At 38.0% G+C, this 6,465-nt stretch overlaps 1 long non-coding RNA gene across 1 annotated transcript; it reads left to right on the forward strand.

Annotated features, from left to right (window-relative positions):
- Positions 1–5,304: 5,304 nt before the first annotated feature.
- On the forward strand, positions 5,305–5,998 carry LOC127156289 (uncharacterized). Its single transcript, XR_007825718.1, has 2 exons — positions 5,305–5,445; positions 5,617–5,998. It is a non-coding gene; the product is annotated as an uncharacterized LOC127156289 (long non-coding RNA).
- The last annotated feature ends 467 nt before the right edge of the window (positions 5,999–6,465 follow it).

Consider the following 6,465-nt stretch of genomic DNA (forward strand, 5'->3'; position numbering starts at 1 on the left):
GTTCTTGGACGTTGGAAGGTCACGAAGAGGTGAGTCGCACTTATGTTAACACGCTGGCTTGTTACTATCTGCGCCCGGTCACTCGTGACACGGCCAGACTTGTGGCGTGATTTGACAGGGGACCCCTAGTGTCGTACACTACTCGACACAACCCGGAGTGTACGACAGATAGGGAACGTCTCGGTTACGTATGGTAACCCTCGTTCCCTGATGGAGGGAACGGAGACGTTGTGTCTCCCATGCCACAACTCTGGACCGTCTCTGAGTGAGTTGAGACGCTCGGCTCCTCACATCAGAACGAGTGAGCAGATGCACATGCTGCCCTATTTATACCCGGATGAACGGGGCGTGGCCAGCTATGCAAATCTGCACACCCAATTTTCATTGGCCTGTTTCTATACTGTCAGAGGTGTTTGGGCTCCCAAGAGCGACCCCTAGTGTCGTACACTACTCGACACAACGTCTCCGTTCCCTCCATCAGGGAACGAGGGTTACCATACGTAACCGAGACGTTTTCCATCATTAATAAATTAACTATTAGAAATAATACATTTGATTAAAATGACTGTAAATGTAATTCATGTAAACAACCATAAATTGAAAGGATAATTACCCTATTACCACACACTCTAAAAAATGCTGGGTTAAAAACAACCCAATTTGGGTTATTTTGGCAACCCAGCGCTGGGTAAAAAAGGGACAAACCCAGCGCTGGGTTGTTTTGACCCAGCAAGTTGGGTTGAATTATTGACCCAGCATGCTGGGTTGCTTTTTTTATGGTTTAAAATTACTACACTGCTAGGCTAAAATGAACCCAAAATTGAGCTAGGCATTAAATCTACAAATCTTGACCATTGTAAAATCACTTTAACACACACAGAATGACTATCAAAAGATAAATGTTTATTAAAAACTACAACAAGAGAAAACATTCAAAATTATCATGCATGTGAAAAGAAATGCAGAAAAAAGTATGGCATTAGCAGGTACAGAGTTTATAAATGAAGCACTGAACATCTGCTGACTATTTTGTCTGGTAAATTCTGTATATTGTATAAAACTACTGTACAAAAAACACTACTTTACAATAATTGTACAATTAGTTAATAGTTTCTTTCTTCTTTTTTTTAAAACACAAACTAAAAATAAAACCACAACATTAACACTGACATTATAACATTTAACACAAGCAAATGTGTGAAGTATTGTGAGCATGTGTATGAATGAATGTGAACTCCATTTCTACTGAACAACACAGAACGAGCATTTGACATTTTGTTTTTACAGACTATACACTTACGGTTTGTTTCATAGTCCATGACTGCATACAGAAAATGCATCACTGCCAACTTCCTTAAACTCTTTAAGATAACTGATGTAGTCATGAAGTCCCATCAGCTCAGCAAAGGTGTGCAACATCTTTGACATTATCCAGGGTGGCCTCCTCCTTTAAAACCACCGTTGCATCAGTTTGGGGGAAGATCATTTCTCCTCTTTGTCAAGCATTCATCCCAGTCACCACCTGCTCTTCATCAGTGGCCTAAAAGAGAAAAACATTTAAAAAAAGAAAACATTTAGTTCAAATGTAACCATTTTCAAACAGAGGTGCATTCAATTCTGAAAGGATTGGTAACTAGACTGTTTTATTATTTCAACCATATTGTGTGGTTGTTTATTGTCTTTGTCTACCACAGTGCTTTAGAATACTACAGTAGCAGACATTGGTAACATTTATTTTCTAAAACATAATTCCCATCAATCTTAAAAGAATGAAGCTCTCTTATGTCTCTGGCCTTTTAACCTCTACATAAAACATTTTTTTACAGTCAAACAAAAAAAAAATTATGACCATTACTTGCCTTAAACCACCTTTCCCTCTCTTATGAACGAGCTGAGAATATCACCTCCTCACACAAGTAGGCTTCTGTGTTGTTAACTCCAAAGTTGGTTTGAGTTCTGCAATGAAAAACACAGACACCAATGGTTTAAATAAAATGTGAACAAGTCATCATACTGTTAAAAATGTGAAGCAAACAAACAGGAGACAACAGAAACATGTATTTTCTACAAATAACCTGCATCAATCTCAAAAGAATTAAGCGCTCACCTATGTCTCTGGCTTACCTACATAAAATGTTTTTGTTCTTAGACAAAAAAAAAAAAAAAAAAAAAAAAAACTGATAACATGACATTATGACCTTTACTTGCCTTAAACCACCTTTCCCTCTCTTATGAAGCAGCTGAGAATATCACCTCCTCACACATCTTCTGTGTTGTTAACAAAGTTGGTTTGAGCTTCTGTGTTGTTAACTCCAAAGTTGGTTTGAGTTCTGCAATGAAAAACACAGACACCAATGGTTTAAATAAAATGTGAACAAGTCATCATACTGTTCAAAATGTGAAGCAAACAGGCAGAAGACAACAGAAACATGTATTTTCAAAAATAACTCACATCAGTCCTGAAAGAATGAAGCTCTCCTATGTCTCCGGCTTTCAACATCTACAAAAAAGTAAACATTCTTTTACTACTAGTCAGAAAAATAGATAATATGGAATTATGACATTATGACCTTTACTTGCCTTATACTGTCTTTCCCTCTCTTCTGAAGAAGCTGAGGAGATCACCTCCTCCCACACGCGGCCTTCTGTGCCGTTAACTCCAGAGCTGGTTTGAGTTCTGCAATGAAAAATATGCACATCAATTATTTAATTAAAATGTGAACAAGTAATCATACTATTTTTGCATCAAAATATTAAGTAAACAGGCAGAAGACAAAAGTTTATTTTCTACAAATAGCTCGTATCAATCAAAAATAATTCTGGCTTTGAACATCTTTGAACATCTACATAAAACATATTTTTACTCTTAGACAAATAAATTAATTAATTAAATAAAATATAACATTAAATTATTACCTTTACTTGCCTTAAATCACCTTTCCCTCTTTTCTAAAGCTCAGAAAAATCCCCTCCTCACACAAGTAGGCTCCTGTGGTGTTAGCCCCAAAGTTGAGTTCTGCAAAAAACGGACATCAATGGTTTAAATAAAATGTGAACAAGTCATCATACTGTTGTTGTATCAAAAGGTGAAGTAAACAGGCAGAAGACAACAGAAACATGTATTTTCTAAAAATCACTCACATTAATCGTGAAAAAATTAAGCTCTCCTATGTCTCTGGCTTTCAGTCTCTAAAAAATGCAACCATTCTTTCACTAATAGTCAAAAAAGGTGATATTATACGGAATTATGACCTTTACTTGCCTTGTACCGTCTTTCCGTTTCTTCTGAAGAAGCTGAGCCGATCGTCTCCTCTCACACGCGGTCTTCTGTGCTGTTAACTCCCAGCGCGGGCACAATGAAGACTCAAAGCTCAACAAGTCTGAAATATTACATGCAAAACATTACTTTTAACAATTAAAACTTAATGAGCCTTACAATAATTAAGCCAGTCTTCATTACACGACGCCGTTTTCTTTAGGAAACTACTTTCAGTTTAATAGCGGGAAAAAAAGGTTTACGAATTAACATGTAAATCGGTTAATAACCCTCTATTAACACCTAAATCTTGTGTAAATATGACATATGAAACTCACAGACGTTGTACTAAAGCTATCTCTTCCGTTCAGTAGAAGAGGCCGTTATGACTATTTCTGAGGCGAAAACTGCGTCAGCGTATTTTACAATAAAAGCTCTTTTCTGACTTTTCCCGCGTTCCAAGTCTTAAAATACTCCCGGACACACATATTGAATGATGATTTTACATTTTTTTAATCTTTACTTACCGAAAATCGTCCTTCACTCGCTTCCATCTGCAGACGCTGAGAAAATGGCCGCTCCTCGCACTTTTTGACGTACGGTGGACACGACGTGCCTGCTCTCTCTCGAGTCCGCGTTCCTAACCCAGCACCGCTGGGTTATAAATTAAGTCCAGTTTTAACCCAAAATTGGGTTAAATTAACCCAACTTTCTTACCCAGCGGTCTCAACCCAGCATTTGGGTTGAAAAAACAACCCAGCGTTTTTTAGAGTGCATAGATATAACAATGCAGCATAGCACACTTTTAAGTAACGCGCTTATAAAACACTTCTGTATATTTGGTTTACTTTATCTGGCTACACTTCAGGCTCCTCAAACCATTCAATTTTTGCTTTGTGGCAGGGCGCATTATCCTGCTGAAAGAGGCCACAGCCTCACTCTGCAACAATGCTTAGGTAGGTGGTATGTGTCAGAGTATCATCCACATGGATGGCAGGACCCAAGGTTTCACAGCAGAACATTGCCCAAAGCATCGCACTGCCTCTGCCGGCTTGCCTTCTTCCCATAATGCATCCTAGTGCCATGTGTTCCCCAGGTAAGTGATGCACACGCACCCGGCCATCCACGTGATGTAAAAGAAAACATGATTCATCAGACCAGGCCACCTTCTTCCATTACTCCATGAAGCAGTTCTGATGCTCATGTGCCCCACATGGGCAGGCCTTCGCTCCCCACATGCATCAGTGAGCCTTGGCAGCCCATGACCCTGTCGCTAAAGTCAATGACACAATATTTTTCTTGTTATGTAAAGAACGTGTTAGATCGCTGTCTCCATGCCTAGACAAATAAGATCCAGCCCCGGACGCCAGATCCTGTCAGAAAATATCAGTTTGTCCAGTATCAGAACAACTCGTCAGCAGAGGAGTCTAATACCCAAACCCTGTTAACGGGAGGTCTTGTCTGGTACCCAAAATACCCAACAACACTATTAACAGTCTTCTATCAGCCAAGAAGTTGACTGAGGAAAAAGCCAATGAAAGTGAAGAGCAAAAGCAGGAGACGGAAGTAATGACGATAAAAAGGACTAATCAATTAATGAATCAATAAAATTAATACAGAAATGACTATAATTATTATTATAAATGATTATATGATTAAATGGAATAATAAAATAATGAAATTAATGATTATAGATGAATAAATAAATAAAGAATAAATTAAGAATATATAAAAAGAAAGCAAAACACAACACAAATGTATGGTTGCTCTGAGGCAAAGCACACACAGTTTGCATTTGAGGATCATCAGATCCTTCAAGCACGTTAGTAATATGCACCTATAGGCAGGTGCGCAATGCACACTCTGCTTATTACACACACAGGGATGCGCAGCAGCACAAACACACGACAAATATTAAAAATGAAAGGATTACAATGTAAAAAAATATTATTGTGTACATTAATATAAAAATGCCTACATGTCATAATAGTCAACCGCTTTCTTATGGACGTTGTTTTTTTTTTTGGTTTCACTTTCGCTTTCACAAATGACCACATTCAGCAAGGAGGGAAGAGGATGGAAAGGGGGCACATAGTAACTCGTTCGGCCCGTGAATGCCCCCCTTGGTGCCGGCTCTGCTCTCTGGAGAAGTGATCAGTCTTTGTTCTTGTAAGGCTTGTTCGCGGCTTGTAAGTATTAGCAATATAATAAAACCGTGTAAAAACGTTACCATTTGTGAAGGCAAAACTGGTACGTTAACCTCAGTCTGTTAATATTGTAACCATCAGGTCTATTTACAGCTTAGTGACATTCTTTGCACAACTAATTGGTAATTTATTCTCATGTGGTGTGTTTATAAGGCTCTGGGACACATTGCAAGACATGACGGTGTGTGGAGATCTGAAGTAGTGGATCCAGCTGTTATTAACACCTCTACTGGACTGCAGCTTCCACTCCTGTTGGAGATGCAGATGTGATGGAGGCCAAGTGGAAAAGCATGGTCAGCAATGAATGATAGTGGAATACTGCAGGTCACCAAAGGCTCTACGAGAACGCAGCACTGTCTTGTCTTCCTCTACACCTGCTTCCCGTTCCAGATCCCTCCAGAGGATCAACAAGATGAAGCTGCTGGCGTGTATCAAGCACAGCATTCACTATTTAACATGTTAACAACACATTAGTGTGATACCCACACTGAAAGATTGTTCAATGTTTTTAAATGGGTCAGATGGTATATTTTTGTTTCAGAAGTATATGTTTGGTACATCTACATTTGTTATATATATATGTATATATATATATATATATATATATATATGTGTATATGTGTGTGTGTGTGTGTGTGTATATATATATATATATATATATATATAACAGTATATATATATATATATATATAACAGTTGCAATGTTGTTTTGAGTTTGATTTAGTGAAACTGAATTGAATTAACCATAAATGCAGATCTGCTTGATATATATGTGATGTAAATTTCATAAACAGGTTTTTACACAGTAAGACAATTTGTGATTGTGATTATTGTTTATTGATTGTCACCAAAATGGGGCCATTCAAAACCTTTATAAAGTCACTCTTCCTCTGTAAACTGTCTACTAATGACTGACACAACACATGAAGGTAAGGGTTTCCCACACAGGAATATAATGAAACACAAAGGTGTTTATGTCCCTCTCTCTCTTTCCTGATTTGA

Source organism: Labeo rohita, chromosome 25, assembly GCF_022985175.1.
Source record: "Labeo rohita strain BAU-BD-2019 chromosome 25, IGBB_LRoh.1.0, whole genome shotgun sequence".
Lineage (NCBI taxonomy): Eukaryota > Metazoa > Chordata > Actinopteri > Cypriniformes > Cyprinidae > Labeo > Labeo rohita.